The sequence below is a fragment of the Rutidosis leptorrhynchoides genome, chromosome 2 (assembly GCF_046630445.1).
Source record: "Rutidosis leptorrhynchoides isolate AG116_Rl617_1_P2 chromosome 2, CSIRO_AGI_Rlap_v1, whole genome shotgun sequence".
In the NCBI taxonomy this organism is placed as follows: domain Eukaryota; kingdom Viridiplantae; phylum Streptophyta; class Magnoliopsida; order Asterales; family Asteraceae; genus Rutidosis; species Rutidosis leptorrhynchoides.
The window spans coordinates 569,938,669-569,957,448 of NC_092334.1; the positions used below are offsets into that span (position 1 = coordinate 569,938,669).

At 34.3% G+C, this 18,780-nt stretch overlaps 1 pseudogene; it reads right to left on the minus strand.

Moving 5' to 3' along the window:
• Positions 1-12,608: 12,608 nt before the first annotated feature.
• On the minus strand, positions 12,609-16,867 carry LOC139889808 (uncharacterized; annotated as a pseudogene).
• Between the last annotated feature and the right edge of the window lie 1,913 nt (positions 16,868-18,780).

The window sequence follows — 18,780 nt, forward strand, 5'->3', positions numbered from 1 at the left end:
GAACATGTGTTTAGTTGATTTTAAAAGTCAAGTTAGAAGGATTAACTTTTGTTTGCGAACAAGTTTAGAATTAACTAAACTATGTTCTAGTGATTACAAGTTTAAACCTTCGAATAAGATAGCTTTATATGTATGAATCTAATGATGTTATGAACATCATTACTACCTTAAGTTCCTTGGATAAACCTACTGGAAAAGATAAAAATGGATCTAGCTTCAATGGATCCTTGGATGGCTCAAAGTTCTTGAAGCAGAATCATGACACGAAAACAAGTTCAAGTAAGATCATCACTTGAAATAAGATTGTTATAGTTATAGAAATTGAACTAAAGTTTGAATATGATTATTACCTTGTATTAGAATGATAACCTACTATAAGAAACAAAGATTTCTTGAGGTTGGATGATCACCTTACAAGATTGGAAGTGAGCTAGCAAACTTGAAAGTATTATTGATTTTATGAAACTAGAACTTTTGGAATTTATGAAGAACACTTAGAACTTGAAGATAGAACTTGAGAGAGATCAATTAGATGAAGAAAATTGAAGAATGAAAGTGTTTGTAGGTGTTTTTGGTCGTTGGTGTATGGATTAGATAAAAAGGATATGTAATTTTGTTTTCATGTAAATAAGTCATGAATGATTACTCATATTTTTGTAATTTTATGAGATATTTCATGCTAGTTGCCAAATGATGGTTCCCACATGTGTTAGGTGACTCACATGGGCTGCTAAGAGCTGATCATTGGAGTGTATATACCAATAGTACATACATCTAAAAGCTGTGTATTGTACGAGTACGAATACGGGTGCATACGAGTAGAATTGTTGATGAAACTGAACGAGGATGTAATTGTAAGCATTTTTGTTAAGTAGAGGTATTTTGATAAGTGTATTGAAGTCTTTAAAAAGTGTATAAATACATATTAAAACACTACATGTATATACATTTTAACTGAGTCGTTAAGTCATCGTTAGTCGTTACATGTAAGTGTTGTTTTGAAACCTTTAGGTTAACGATCTTGTTAAATGTTGTTAACCCAATGTTTATAATATCAAATGAGATTTTAAATTATTATATTATCATGATATTATCATGTATGAATATCTCTTAATATGATATATATACATTAAATGTCTTTACAACGATAATCGTTACATATATGTCTCGTTTAAAAATCATTAAGTTAGTAGTCTTGTTTTTACATATGTAGTTCATTGTTAATATACTTATTGATATGTTTACTTATCATAGTATCATGTTAACTATATATATATCCATATATATGTCATTATATAGTTTTTACAAGTTTTAACGTTCGTGAATCACCGGTCAACTTGGGTGGTCAATTGTCTATATGAAACATATTTCAATTAATCAAGTCTTAACAAGTTTGATTGCTTAACATGTTGGAAACATTTAATCATGTAAATATCAATCTCAATTAATATATATAAACATGGAAAAGTTCAGGTCACTACAGTACCTACCCGTTAAATAAATTTCGTCCCGAAATTTTAAGCTGTTGAAGGTGTTGACGAATCTTCTGGAAATAGATGCGGATATTTCTTCTTCATCTGATCTTCACGCTCCCAGGTGAACTCGGGTCCTCTACGAGCATTCCATCGAACCTTAACAATTGGTATCTTGTTTTGCTTAAGTCTTTTAACCTCACGATCCATTATTTCGACGGGTTCTTCGATGAATTGAAGTTTTTCGTTGATTTGGATTTCATCTAACGGAATAGTGAGATCTTCTTTAGCAAAACATTTCTTTAAATTCGAGACGTGGAAAGTGTTATGTACAGCCGCGAGTTGTTGAGGTAACTCTAGTCGGTAAGCTACTGGTCCGATACGATCAATAATCTTGAATGGTCCAATATACCTTGGATTTAATTTCCCTCGTTTACCAAATCGAACAACGCCTTTCCAAGGTGCAACTTTAAGCATGACCATCTCTCCAATTTCAAATTCTATATCTTTTCTTTTAATGTCAGCGTAGCTCTTTTGTCGACTTTGGGCGGTTTTCAACCGTTGTTGAATTTGGATGATCTTCTCGGTAGTTTCTTGTATAATCTCCGGACCCGTAATCTGTCTATCCCCCACTTCACTCCAACAAATCGGAGACCTGCACTTTCTACCATAAAGTGCTTCAAACGGCGCCATCTCAATGCTTGAATGGTAGCTGTTGTTGTAGGAAAATTCTGCTAACGGTAGATTTCGATCCCAACTGTTTCCGAAATCAATAACACATGCTCGTAGCATGTCTTCAAGCGTTTGTATCGTCCTTTCGCTCTGCCCATCATTTTGTGGATGATAGGCAGTACTCATGTCTAGACGAGTTCCTAATGCTTGCTGTAATGTCTGCCAGAATCTTGAAATAAATCTGCCATCCCTATCAGAGATAATAGAGATTGGTATTCCATGTCTGGAGATGACTTCCTTCAAATACAGTCGTGCTAACTTCTCCATCTTGTCATCTTCTCTTATTGGCAAGAAGTGTGCTGATTTGGTGAGACGGTCAACTATTACCCAAATAGTATCAAAACCACTTGCAGTCCTTGGCAATTTAGTGATGAAATCCATGGTAATGTTTTCCCATTTCCATTCCGGGATTTCGGGTTGTTGAAGTAGACCTGATGGTTTCTGATGCTCAGCTTTGACCTTAGAACACGTCAAACATTCTCCTACGTATTTAGCAACATCGGCTTTCATACCCGGCCACCAAAAATGTTTCTTGAGATCCTTGTACATCTTCCCCGTTCCAGGATGTATTGAGTATCTGGTTTTATGAGCTTCTCTAAGTACCATTTCTCTCATATCTCCAAATTTTGGTACCCAAATCCTTTCAGCCCTATACCGGGTTCCGTCTTCCCAAATATTAAGATGCTTCTCCGATCCTTTGGGTATTTCATCCTTTAAATTTCCCTCTTTTAAAACTCCTTGTTGCGCCTCCTTTATTTGAGTAGTAATGTTATTATGAATCATTATATTCATAGATTTTACTCGAATGGGTTCTCTGTCCTTCCTGCTCAAGGCATCGGCTACCACATTTGCCTTCCCCGGGTGGTAACGAATCTCAAAGTCGTAATCATTCAATAATTCAATCCACCTACGCTGCCTCATATTCAGTTGTTTCTGATTAAATATGTGTTGAAGACTTTTGTGGTCGGTATATATAATACTTTTGACCCCATATAAGTAGTGCCTCCAAGTCTTTAATGCAAAAACAACCGCGCCTAATTCCAAATCATGCGTCGTATAATTTTGTTCGTGAATCTTCAATTGTCTAGACGCATAAGCAATCACCTTCGTTCGTTGCATTAATACACAACCGAGACCTTGCTTTGATGCATCACAATAAATCACAAAATCATCATTCCCTTCAGGCAATGACAATATAGGTGCCGTAGTTAGCTTTTTCTTCAATAACTGAAACGCTTTCTCTTGTTCATCATTCCATTCAAATTTCTTCCCTTTATGCGTTAATGCAGTCAAGGGTTTTGCTATTCTGGAAAAGTCTTGGATGAACCTTCTGTAGTAACCAGCTAGTCCTAAAAACTGGCGTATGTGTTTCGGAGTTTTTGGGGTTTCCCACTTTTCAACAGTTTCTATCTTTGCCGGATCCACCTTAATACCTTCTTTGTTCACTATGTGACCGAGGAATTGAACTTCTTCCAACCAAAATGCACACTTTGAAAACTTAGCGTACAATTCTTCCTTCCTCAATACTTCTAACACCTTTCTCAAATGTTCACCGTGTTCTTGGTCATTCTTTGAGTAAATAAGTATGTCATCAATGAAAACAATGACAAACTTGTCAAGGTATGGTCCACACACTCGGTTTATAAGGTCCATGAACACAGCTGGTGCATTAGTTAAACCAAACGGCATGACCATAAACTCGTAATGACCGTAACTTGTTCTGAAAGCAGTCTTTGGAATATCATCTTCTTTCACCCGCATTTGATGATACCCGGAACGTAAGTCAATCTTTGAATAAACAGACGAGCCTTGTAGTTGATCAAATAAGTCATCGATTCTCGGTAGTGGGTAGCGGTTCTTGATGGTAAGTTTGTTCAACTCTCGGTAGTCGATACACAACCTGAATGTACCATCTTTCTTCTTGACAAACAAAACAGGAGCTCCCCACGGTGATGTGCTTGGTCGAATGAAACCACGCTCTAAAAGTTCTTGTAATTGGATTTGTAGTTTTTTCATCTCGCTGGGTGCGAGTCTGTAAGGAGCACGAGCTATTGGTGCAGCTCCTGGTACAAGATCTATTTGAAATTCAACGGATCGATGTGGGGGTAATCCCGGTAATTCTTTCGGAAATACATCAGGAAATTCTTTTGCGACGGGAACATCATTGATGCTCTTTTCTTCAGTTTGTACGTTCTCGACGTGTGCTAGAACAGCATAGCAACCTTTTCTTATTAGTTTTTGTGCCTTCAAATTACTAATAAGATGTAGCTTCATGTTGCCCTTTTCTCCGTACACCATTAAGGGTTTTCCTTTTTCTCGTATAATGCGAATTGCATTTTTGTAACAAACGATCTCCGCTTTCACTTCTTTCAACCAGTCCATACCGATTATCACATCAAAACTCCCTAACTCTACTAGTATCAAATCAATCTTAAATGTTTCGCTAACCAGTTTAATTTCTCGATTCCGACATATATTATCTGCTGAAATTAATTTACCATTTGCTAATTCGAGTAAAAATTTACTATCCAAAGGCGTCAATGGACAACTTAATTTAGCACAAAAATCTCTACTCATATAGCTTCTATCCGCACCCGAATCAAATAAAACGTAAGCAGATTTATTGTCAATAAGAAACGTACCCGTAACAAGCTCCGGGTCTTCCTGTGCCTCTGCCGAATTAATATTGAAAACTCTTCCACGGCCTTGTCCATTCGTGTTCTCCTGGTTCGGGCAATTTCTAATAATGTGGCCCGGTTTTTCACATTTATAACAAACTACATTGGCATAACTTGCTCCGACACTACTTGCTCCACCATTACTCGTTCCGACACCATTTGTTCCTTTCGTTCTATTAACCCCTGGTCCGTAGACCTCACACTTCGCCGCGCTATGACCATTTCTTTTACACTTGTTGTAAAATTTGGTGCAGAACCCCGAGTGATTCTTTTCACACCTTTGGCATAGCTGCTTCTGATTGTTGTTGTTGTTGCGGTTATTATTGTTGTTGGGATGATTGTTGTAGTTGCTGTTGTTGTTGTTGTTGGGCCGTTTGTTGTAGTTGCGATTGATGTTGCGATTGTTGGGATAATTGTTGCGATTATTGTTGTAATTGCTGTTGTTGTTGTATTGGTGATTCTTATCACCGTTTTCCTCCCACTTTCTTTTGACTTGCTTCACATTGGCCTCTTCAGCAGTCTGTTCTTTAATTCTTTCTTCAATTTGGTTCACGAGTTTGTGAGCCATTCTACATGCCTGTTGTATGGAGGCGGGCTCGTGTGAACTTATATCTTCTTGGATTCTTTCCGGTAATCCTTTCACAAACGCGTCGATCTTCTCTTCCTCATCTTCGAATGCTCCCGGACACAATAGGCACAATTCTGTGAATCGTCTTTCGTACGTGGTAATATCAAATCCTTGGGTTCGTAACCCTCTAAGTTCTGTCTTGAGCTTATTGACCTCGGTTCTGGGACGGTACTTCTCGTTCATCAAGTGCTTGAATGCTGACCACGGTAGTGCGTACGCATCGTCTTGTCCCACTTGCTCTAGATAGGTATTCCACCATGTTGACGTAGAACCTGTGAAGGTATGCGTAGCGTACTTTACTTTGTCCTCTTCAGTACACTTACTTATGGCAAACACCGATTCGACCTTCTCGGTCCACCGTTTCAATCCGATCGGTCCTTCGGTTCCATCAAATTCCAAAGGTTTGCAGGCAGTGAATTCTTTGTAGGTGCATCCTACACGATTTCCTGTACTGCTAGATCCAAGGTTATTGTTGGTATGTAGCGCAGCCTGTACTGCGACTATGTTTGAAGCTAGAAAAGTACGGAATTCCTCTTCATTCATATTCACGGTGTGTCGAGTAGTCGGTGTCATTTCCTTCAAAATAGTTAAATGGAACAAGTTAATCATACAGAATATTAAGAGTAGTTAATAGTATTTTGTAGCATAATATGAACTCATTTATAAAAGCTTTTTCTTCATATTAGCGTTTTATAAGTTTAAATTCGGGTAGTACCTACCCGTTAAGTTCATACTTAGTAGCTAATATACAATTCAACTACTACAATTCTATATGAAAAACTGATTATAATAATATTTCGCGTTCAAACTTTTATACAATATTTTACAAACTTACAATACCGCTTATTTTACATAAAGCATGAAATATAGCACACAATAACTTTGATACAAGATAGTTGTGAAGATAATTCTAGCTAGTACACAAGTCGTTCAGCAAAGGCAATAAAGACACGTAATTCATACGTCCAGAAACAAGTCATGCATTCTGGTTTTACTAGGACTACTTCCCATCCTTGGTCTTGTGCAACATAACCGTTATGGCCGTTGATAAGACAGCGTGTTGTAACGTCGTCAAAGGGACGAGGGTTACGTAATGTCCAACAGTCCCGTAATAATCTAAAAACCTCATTTCTTACCCCAATTACCGACTCCGTCACTTGTGGAAACGTTTTGTTTAATAGTTGTAGCCCGATGTTCTTGTTCTCACTTTGGTGAGAAGCGAACATTACTAATCCGTAAGCATAACATGCTTCTTTATGTTGCATGTTAGCCGCTTTTTCTAAATCACGAAGTCCAATATTCGGATATATTGAGTCAAAATAATTTCTTAACCCGTTGCGTAAAATAGCATTTGGGTTCCCCGCAATATATGCGTCAAAGTAAACACATCGTAACTTATGGGTTTCCCAATGTGATATCCCCCATCTTTCAAACGAAAGTCTCTTATAAACCAAGACATTCTTGGAACGTTCTTCGAATGTCTTACAAACTGATCTCGCCTTAAATAGTTGTGCCGAGGAATTCTGGCCGACTCTAGACAAGATTTCATCAATCATGTCTCCGGGTAGGTCTCTTAAAATATTGGGTTGTCTATCCATTTTGTGTTTTTAAACTGTAAAATAGACAAGAGTTAGATTCATAAAAAAATACTTATTAATACAAGCAATTTTTACATATATCATAAAGCATAAGAACACTATATTACATATATTACACCACACGAATACAACTATCTTATTCCGACTCGCTCGTTTCTTCTTCTTCGGTTTTGGTTCGTTTTTCCAAGTTTCTAGGGATATATGATGTTCCCCTAATACGAGCCGTCGTTGTCCACATTGGTTTAGAAAAACCTGGTGGTTTAGAGGTTCCCGGGTCATTGTTACAACTTAAGGACTTCGGGCGTTGACGATACATATAAAGTTCATCGGGGTTGGAATTAGATTTCTCTATTTTTATGCCCTTTCCCTTATTATTTTCTTTTGCCTTTTTAAATTCAGTTGGGGTAATTTCTATAACATCATCGGAATTCTCGTCGGAATCCGATTCATCGGAGAATTGGTAATCCTCCCAATATTTTGCTTCCTTGGCGGAAACACCATTGACCATAATTAACCTTGGTCGGTTGGTTGAGGATTTTCTTTTACTTAACCGTTTTATTATTTCCCCCACCGGTTCTATTTCTTCATCCGGTTCCGATTCTTCTTCCGATTCCGATTCTTCTTCCGGTTCCGACTCTTCTTCCGGTTCCTCTTCGGGAACTTGTGAATCAGTCCACGAATCATTCCAATTTACATTTAACTCTTCATTATTATTAGGTGAGTCAATGGGACTTGTTCTAGAGGTAGACATATATCACATAATATCAAACGCGTTAAGAGATTAATATATCACATAATATTCACATGTTAAAAATATATAGTTTCCAACAAAATTTGTTAAGCAATCATTTTTCAAGTAAACACGGTCGAAGTCCAGACTCACTAATGCATCCTAACAAACTCGATAAGACACACTAATGAAAAATTCTGGTTCTCTAAGACCAACGCTCGGATACCAACTGAAATGTCCCGTTCTTATTGATTAAAAACGTTCCATATTAATTGATTTAGTTGCGAGGTTTTGACCTCTATATGAGACGTTTTTCAAAGACTGCATTCATTTTTAAAACAAACCATAACCTTTATTTCATAAATAAAGGTTTAAAAAGCTTTACGTAGATTATCAAATAATGATAATCTAAAATATCCTGTTTACACACGACCATTACATAATGGTTTACAATACAAATATGTTACATCGAAATCAGTTTCTTGAATGCAGTTTTTACACAATATCATACAAACATGGACTCCAAATCTTGTCCTTATTTTAGTATGCAACAGCGGAAGCTCTTAATATTCACCTGAGAATAAACATGCTTTAAACGTCAACAAAAATGTTGGTGAGTTATAGGTTTAACCTATATATATCAAATCGTAACAATAGACCACAAGATTTCATATTTCAATACACATCCCATACATAGAGATAAAAATCATTCATATGGTGAACACCTGGTAACCGACATTAACAAGATGCATATTTAAGAATATCCCCATCATTCCGGGACACCCTTCGGATATGATATAAATTTCGAAGTACTAAAGCATCCGGTACTTTGGATGGGGTTTGTTAGGCCCAATAGATCTATCTTTAGGATTCGCGTCAATTAGGGTGTCTGTTCCCTAATTCTTAGATTACCAGACTTAATAAAAAGGGGCATATTCGATTTCGATAATTCAACCATAGAATGTAGTTTCACGTACTTGTGTCTATTTTGTAAATCATTTATAAAACCTGCATGTATTCTCATCCCAAAAATATTAGATTTTAAAAGTGGGACTATAACTCACTTTCACAGATTTTTACTTCGTCGGGAAGTAAGACTTGGCCACTGGTTGATTCACGAACCTATAACAATATATACATATATATCAAAGTATGTTCAAAATATATTTACAACACTTTTAATATATTTTGATGTTTTAAGTTTATTAAGTCAGTTGTCCTCGTTAGTAACCTACAACTAGTTGTCCACAGTTAGATGTACAGAAATAAATCGATAAATATTATCTTGAATCAATCCACGACCCAGTGTATACGTATCTCAGTATTGATCACAACTCAAACTATATATATTTTGGAATCAACCTCAACCCTGTATAGCTAACTCCAACATTCACATATAGAGTGTCTATGGTTGTTCCGAAATATATATAGATGTGTCGACATGATAGGTCGAAATATTGTATACGTGTCTATGGTATCTCAAGATTACATAATATACAATACAAGTTGATTAAGTTATGGTTGGAATAGATTTGTTACCAATTTTCACGTAGCTAAAATGAGAAAAATTATCCAATCTTGTTTTACCCATAACTTCTTCATTTTAAATCCGTTTTGAGTGAATCAAATTGCTATGGTTTCATATTGAACTCTATTTTATGAATCTAAACAGAAAAGTATAGGTTTATAGTCGGAAAAATAAGTTACAAGTCGTTTTTGTAAAGGTAGTCATTTCAGTCGAAAGAACGACGTCTAGATGACCATTTTAGAAAACATACTTCCACTTTGAGTTTAATCATAATTTTTGGATATAGTTTCATGTTCATAATAAAAATCATTTTCTCAGAATAACAACTTTAAAATCAAAGTTTATCATAGTTTTTAATTAACTAACCCAAAACAGCCCGCGGTGTTACTACGACGGCGTAAATCCGGTTTTACGGTGTTTTTCGTGTTTCCAGGTTTTAAATCATTAAGTTAGCATATCATATAGATATAGAACATGTGTTTAGTTGATTTTAAAAGTCAAGTTAGAAGGATTAACTTTTGTTTGCGAACAAGTTTAGAATTAACTAAACTATGTTCTAGTGATTACAAGTTTAAACCTTCGAATAAGATAGCTTTATATGTATGAATCGAATGATGTTATGAACATCATTACTACCTTAAGTTCCTTGGATAAACCTACTGGAAAAGAGAAAAATGGATCTAGCTTCAATGGATCCTTGGATGGCTCAAAGTTCTTGAAGCAGAATCATGACACGAAAACAAGTTCAAGTAAGATCATCACTTGAAATAAGATTGTTATAGTTATAGAAATTGAACCAAAGTTTGAATATGATTATTACCTTGTATTAGAATGATAACCTACTGTAAGAAACAAAGATTTCTTGAGGTTGGATGATCACCTTACAAGATTGGAAGTGAGCTAGCAAACTTGAAAGTATTCTTGATTTTATGAAACTAGAACTTTTGGAATTTATGAAGAACACTTAGAAATTGAAGATAGAACTTGAGTGAGATCAATTAGATGAAGAAAATTGAAGAATGAAAGTGTTTGTAGGTGTTTTTGGTCGTTGGTGTATGGATTAGATAAAAAGGATATGTAATTTTGTTTTCATGTAAATAAGTCATGAATGATTACTCATATTTTTGTAATTTTATGAGATATTTCATGCTAGTTTCCAAATGATGGTTCCCACATGTGTTAGGTGACTCACATGGGCTGCTAAGAGCTGATCATTGGAGTGTATATACCAATAGTACATACATCTAAAAGCTGTGTATTGTACGAGTACGAATACGGGTGCATACGAGTAGAATTGTTGATGAAACTGAACGAGGATGTAATTGTAAGCATTTTTGTTAAGTAGAAGTATTTTGATAAGTGTATTGAAGTCTTTCAAAAGTGTATAAATACATATTAAAACACTACATGTATATACATTTTAACTGAGTCGTTAAGTCATCGTTAGTCGTTACATGTAAGTGTTGTTTTGAAACCTTTAGGTTAACGATCTTGTTAAATGTTGTTAACCCAATGTTTATAATATCAAATGAGATTTTAAATTATTATATTATCATGATATTATCATGTATGAATATCTCTTAATATGATATATATACATTAAATGTCTTTACAACGATAATCGTTACATATATGTCTCGTTTAAAAATCATTAAGTTAGTAGTCTTGTTTTTACATATGTAGTTCATTGTTAATATACTTAATGATATGTTTACTTATCATAGTATCATGTTAACTATATATATATCCATATATATGTCATCATATAGTTTTTACAAGTTTTAACGTTCGTGAATCACCGGTCAACTTGGGTGGTCAATTGTCTATATGAAACATATTTCAATTAATCAAGTCTTAACAAGTTTGATTGCTTAACATGTTGGAAACATTTAATCATGTAAATATCAATCTCAATTAATATATATAAACATGGAAAAGTTCGGGTCACTACATTGTGCAGCTGTATTCATTAATTAAGAGAGTAGATAGATCAGAGAGATCAAAAAGAAAAAGAGAGATTCTCAATTTCCGTCTAAAAATACAGCAGTTCAGAAAATCGACGATCCTCGGAGATCTAACCGTTGGATCTTCATCAAATTTGGGCTGTGTCTTCCTGTGACATCAGTAACAAGGTTTTCAACCGTTGAATTCGTCTAAAGAGGCCTGTAGCTCGTGTTCTAGCTGCTGGAACAGAGGGCAGTTTATTGGGTGAATCATTCATCTTTTGTCTTTAATTTCTTCATATACTTGTTGATTATTGTTGTTCAAGAGTATGATGATGTTGTATACCTCTAGTTGATCTAGAGAAGGATTATTGTATTGCTCTCTTTGTTGATGATAGTGGAATTTAAGTGGCTTACGAGTCCCGTGGTTTTTACTCTCGATTTTGAGGGGTTTTCCACGTAAAAAGTCTCGTGTGTATTGTGTGTGCTTGATTATTGCTTAGCTACTGATTTGCTACTAATTTGGTATTGTTTTGCTACTGATTTGGGTTGGATTTGGTATAGCTTGTTTGTTAGCATCCTCGCGGGTTCATACGGGTCGGGAAAGTATTGGTCAAACGGGTTTGTTTCCGCTTTGTAGATTGCCCGTTGTGACTATTTTCCCATCAGAGATAGCATTCAGTCAATGATCTTAAAGAAACACATGACTGACTTAGTTCATATTCATACACCCACATAATAATATCCTAATTAACATTACAGTTGAAGTTACCAATTTCAAGGTGGACTGGAACCAAAATCCTAAAAACCAACAAAGTATCTGCTTGTTATAAAAACACATAAGAAGGCAGCTGCAGGAAAGATTCGAGCAAGTGGCTGATTAACTGTGTCTTCTTAGATATTGTTTTTGACAGAAAACTCAAAAATCACATCTTACCCCATATACATACTCTAGGTTTATTTAATGACTTCATCAAAAACTCAAAAACAAACAACATTTATTTCTATAATAACTAACACCCTCCCAAAATTATAAAACTTGGTTTTTAATAACGTGCAACATTTACTTGGCGAATAAACGATGTCCACCATAGTTAAAAAATATTATGATCATAAATAATAAAACTTTGCTTCTTCATAACTTACAACATTACAGCAATAACATAAATACAAAGATGTTGGTTAGCTATACATCATTCAACAACGACAAATATATAATTACTTAAAAGTTGTGAACTGAGTGAGGTTATCCAATGACCATTTCCAACCTTTTTCATGACCATAATGCTCCTAATGAGGTTATCCGTAAGTTTCCATCAAGTATTTTGGCACTAGCCTACCTATCAACTTAGTCAACGTATTCTTCAATGAACCGTTTGCTATCTCATTCACTAACGATGTTAAGGTCGTAACATCAAGTGAGTAATTTCTTCCTTCCATTTCATGTAAAAGCATCTCTACATCATCATAGTATTTATTTGTTAAATATCCTTGAAGAAGAACTCTGTACGTAACATCGTTCGGCACGCAAGCACTCTCACCCATTTTTAGAAACAACTTCTTTGCATCACTTGTTAGACCTTCCTTACAAAGAGAACTAATTATCACATTATATGTTTGAATACTAGGTTTCAAACCTTTATTTTTAGGTCCTCAAAGAGAACCCTTGTGATATCAAACTTGTCGCATTTGCTTGCACCATCAATCAGGATGTTATACACAACAATATCCGAATTGAGCTTGCTATTACCCATTAACTTGAACAAAGAGAATGCATCTTCTACCAGATTGTTGCTGCAAAGACCCTTTTAGATTATTCCATAAGTTAATTCATTAGGAAGATGACCTTGTGCAAGCATCTCATCAAATAGTTTGCGAGCTGCCGAACAACGCCCAACACTAAACAATCCCTGTATCATGCAGTTGTAAGTGACTATATTACGTTTCAAACCTATTCTTGCCATTTCGAAAAATATGTCCATGGCCTTGTCTATCATCATATTCTTGCAATACCCATTTATTAAGCTATTGTAAGTGAAAACATCAGGGACTAGATGTTTAAGAGTCATTGAATCAAACGTTTTTTTTGCTTTGGTCATTTCACCTCGCAAACAGTAACCATCAACAACTGAACTGTATGTTACTACGTCAGGAATCTTTGCTCTCTCAACCATGATGTTAATAACAGCTTGTGCTTCATCTGCCTTACCGTCTTTGCATAATGCATCCACTAATACATTGTAGGTGTTCACATCTAAAGAGATCCTTTCATCTTCCATTTCTTTTAGTATGTTACAAACCTCATGTGACGACCCGAAAATTTCCGACCAAATTTAAACTTAACCTTTATATGTTTCCGACACGATAAGCAGAATTTGTAATGTTGAATCTCAAAAAGTTTGGAACTACATTCATGTAATCAATTACCCTTTGACCGTGTTCGACGATTCACGAACAATTATGAGTATATAGATATGTATATATAATATATAATATTAACTGAAAACATTAACAAAGTATTAGATATATGATACTTTACATGAACGTATTTGTTTCGATATATTTATCGACAGAATTAAGAGATAATATCAAATATTTGAATTATCAGATACATTATGATACGATTACGGGCCTATGTTATGAGGTCCACTGTGATTTAAGAAATCTATTCTTTTTGACAACATTCGGAAAATGATAAAGTGATTTATAAATAAGAACAAATGTGTCAATTAACGGAAACTAGACAAGGGTTAGTGGAAATTCCTGTTTAATTTTCAAGGCATGTTTTATAATATTTTTCTCGTGACCTTGATAAGATAACTATGTTAACTTTCATTTTATTTAATATGAAAATAAGAACGTGGAGTGTAAATAACTTAGATGTTGGATATCGACAAGTTAAGTAACTCAACATTTTTCATTAAGATGATTTCATACGTTTATTTAACCTTTGGACTTTATCCCATGCTTCACCAACAGACTGTAATTTAAAAACTTGAAACCTATTATGAATATATATAATTCTACTTTTCTAAAATGTTTTGTGGTATAACGATTTTCATTATTTTAACCTTTTAACAAAATGATTCTTAAATATATTTAGTTTTGGAAAACAAAATTATCGTATTTATTTGATTTAGTTTCAAAAGTACAAAAAACGTTTTCAGTTTAAAAAGAACTTTATTATTAAAACGTATATATCTTTTATAAATATCTAGAACCACTTTTGACAACTCATTACTTAACCAGTATGATAAAGATAACGATATTTATATTTTATTTTATTAAATATATATAACGATTTAAATTAATATTATATATATTTATACGCGTATTATACGTATATAGTTTTATACTTTTACTATACTTTAACTTTACCTTTACTTTACTTTTATTTTACTTTAACTTTAATAATTCATATTTTAATAATTCACTTTAATAATTCATACTTTAATAATTCACTTTAATAATTCATACTTTAATAATTCACTTTAATAATTCATACTTTAATAATTCACTTTAATAATTCATACTTTAATAATTCACTTTAATAATTCATACTTTAATAATTCAAAAATCTATTATAAATAGAATTCAGTAGGTTTCATTATTTCATAGAAACTTGAAAATATATTTCTCTAAACTCTCTCAATCGAATTACATATATATATATTTTTTTGTATTATTTCAAGATATTATTAGTATACATAAAATACTACGACGGAGTTATACTCGGACGATTTCAAAATAAGTTTTCAAACGGGATAGAGCTAAGGAAATTATGGGTTATAGCTATGGAGGTTATGGGTATTGATCGAGGGTATTGCTCGTGAGGTCAACCTAACGTTTATCATTTTCAGTGCCGTCATATACATAATTGCTACGAAATACAGTATTGTGAGTTTCATTACTCCCTTTTTATATATATTTTTGGGCTGAGAATACATGCGTTGTTTTATAAATATTTTACGAAATAGGCACAAGTACTAAAACTAATTCTATGTGGGTTTAAACCAGAAATATACCCTTAGCTTGGTAACATTAAACTACTTGTCTATGTACGGTAGGCGCGAATCCTAAAGATAGATCTATTGGGCCTGACAAACCCCATCCTGACTATGGGATGCTTTAGTACTTCGAGGTTATTTTAAACACACCTGATCTGGTGTACTTCAGAGGGTAAAACATGAATGTTAAGGCTTGTTACCGGGTGCCTACAACTTATAGAATACTTTTAAACACTTGCGAGTGTACGGATATTTATGGAAACTGAAATCTTGTGGTCTATTACTATTACGGAAATGATTGATTATGATAAACTAATGAACTCACCAACCTTTTGGTTGACACTTTAAAGCATGTTTATTCTCAGGTATTAAAGAAATCTTCCGCTGTGCATTAGCTCATTTTAAGGATATTACCTGGAGTCATTCATGACATACTTTGAAAGACGTTGCATTCGAGTCGTTGAGTTCATCAAGATTAATATTAAGTCAATTATAGTTGGATGTAATATGAAATGGTATGCATGCCGTCAATTTTTGATGTAAAGAAAGTTTGTCTTTTAAAAACGAATGCAATGTTTGTAAAACGTATCATATAGAGGTCAAATACCTCGCGATGTAATCAGCTATTTTGAATCGTTTATAATGTATATGAACGGGTCCTTTCACCTCATCCCAACGACTTAAGTTACAAAGACCATGAATCAAAGAGGTGTATGTGATGACATCTGGTAGAATCCCTTTGCAAAACACCATCTCTTTGAAAAGATCAAAAGCATCATCAATAATTTTGTCTTTGCAAAGACTGTCAATAATGGTGCTATACCCAACGACATTAGCTTTATGACCTCTTTCATCCATTAGCCCAAGCAAAGCAATAGCAGTAACATTGTTTCCGATTTTACAAAGTCCCTTAATCATTGTGTTATACATAACTACATCAGGTTCACAGAGATTCTGTTTAATAATCTTTTTGAAGAATATCTCAGCTTCAAGAATCCTATCTTCTATAACAAGTCCATCTAAGAGAGTACTATAAATGAACACATCTGGTACAATGGCTTGTCTGAAGCAAATACCTAGAAGTGCAAAACCGTCATTGGTACGGTGCAAGTGGCAACAACATTTGATAGAAATATTAATAGTGTATTTACTAAGAGGAACACCAATAGAACACATGCGTTTGAAAAGATCAAGTGAAGAAGAATAATGTTTCATTCTGGTGACAGCAGTCAACAACAGACCGAATTTAACCACAGATGGCAGAGGTCTTCTCTGAGTCATTTCATCATACAGATTGTAAGCATCATTCAAGTTGGTAACTTTTTGATACATAGATAGAGGACGATCTTCATAATCGTTATGAATTGAGGAAGTATTGGAGTGGAGGGAAGCTGCTAAAAATGATTTATGAGGAGTATCAAATCGAAGACCTAATTGAAAGGAATATGAAAAGGGGGTTTCAAAGAAAATGTTGGTAGCAGAAAGATTACCTTTGACATTGATGAAAGCATTAACAGCAGAAGCAAGATGAATTCTGCGATTCATCGCCATTTCCTGGAGAAGAAACGGAGCTCAACTACCTTTGAGTAAGTGACTCCTCCCTCGTAGAACGTGATTTAATTAGATGGCACAATTTAATCTTTAATTTAATATTCATTTTCATTTTACATTTAATTTGTAACATCCCGCATTTTTCCGTTAAATTTATTTTAACACTATCTTTTTTTTTTAATAATATCTTTCGTTATTTAAATTCCTAGTTTCCGTTGACTAGCGTTCATAATATTCCCGTTATTTAATTATAACATCACTCGTTTACTCGAGCGTTTTTAAAATATTCGTTTGGCGAATTCACGCACCCGCTTCGGAACTTGAGGGACCGAGGTTGCCAAGTGGTCAAACTAGTTAACTAGGTCAACTAGTCAACCCACCTCATCCACCCATTCATTTCCACCCACCTTCTCATCTCTTTCTCCTCTTTCTCTCTTCATACTTCTATTTTTGGAACTTAAACACCCAACTCACAAAATCATCATCTAAATCCGAATCAAGAAGCAAACATCAAAACAAATTACATTTTCGTGATCCTCTCTTCATCCTCTACATTTTGGTACCAATTTCACCTCGTTTGGGTAACTTTCTAAAAACTCTAGATTTCTTTAAATTCATGTTTTTGACTTGAAATGGTGTTAGTTAGTGTCTATGGCTCGTGTATAACATGAATATATGATTTGTTTACTCGATTTGTTGTTTTGAGTAACTAGTTTGAACATTTGAAATGAGTTTGCTTAATCTTGCATTTTGGATGAGTTAATGTTGTTAAATTGTTAAAGTTCATGTTTTAATTATGTTACTAGTATCACTAGCTTCGTTTTGATGCGTAGGTTGATTAAGAAAACTTCAAAAACATGATTAATGATTTTGTGATTCTTGGTTAGGGTTTGATAGCTCTTAAGATGAACTTTTGATGCTTTGAATGTCATGAAATGTTATTTGTGAGTGTTTAGTTGTAATGTATGTTTCATTACCTTCAAAACGGCATATCATTAATGTAAATTGGTTGCCCGAATCATGAAATGCGTTTTACAAACTTGAAACTTTGATTATGAACGATCATTAAACATTTGACGAGAATTTGATTATTTTAAATGCATGTTTTGATTGATAATATGTTCTTAGTTGTGTTCCTTGTCAAAAGAGCTTTCCAACGATATAAGATACGCATTCTAAGTGTTTACGGTTTGTATTTTGTGCTAAATTGAGTTTTGGAAAAGACTTGAACAATTGAGACTGACCAGGCATCAGGCCACGACTGATGGCGCGGCGCGACCCCAATTGCCACGGCGCGGCATTGGCCGCATTCCAGATTCTGTTTCATTTTTCATTTTCACGCAAAATGTTTGCTATGCTATGGACCTCCGATTCACATGTAAGTTGTTCTAACATACTTATATATGAATAATTAGCACATAAAAATAGTTCAGGACCCGACCCGAACATGTTGACTTTTTCGTTGACTTTGACCAAGTTTGACTTTTAGTCAAACTTAAACAAACGTTTATGCAATCGTTCTAATCTTCGTTTATACTTGATTCTTGCATGAAACTTGACAACGTGATTCACATGCTATACTATTCGAGTCGTAACGAGCCATAGGACTAATCGAACACATTTCGCCCGACCTTGTGTCGTAACTGGTTAATTGATACAACTTACTTGTTTAGGTCAAGGCTAAACAACTTTCATGCACGCGTTTACTTTGTGAAGTACATTTATACTCGTGCACTTGAGGTGAGATCATAGTCCCACCCTTTCTAATACTTTTATACTTTTAAATCATGGGCTGAGAAACATATACTTTATATACATTTTATACGGTTTATACTTTCATACTTTGAACACAAATACGAATACAAGAGCAAAGATACATACGAGTTAGAACGAAAATCCTCAAGTCCAATTAC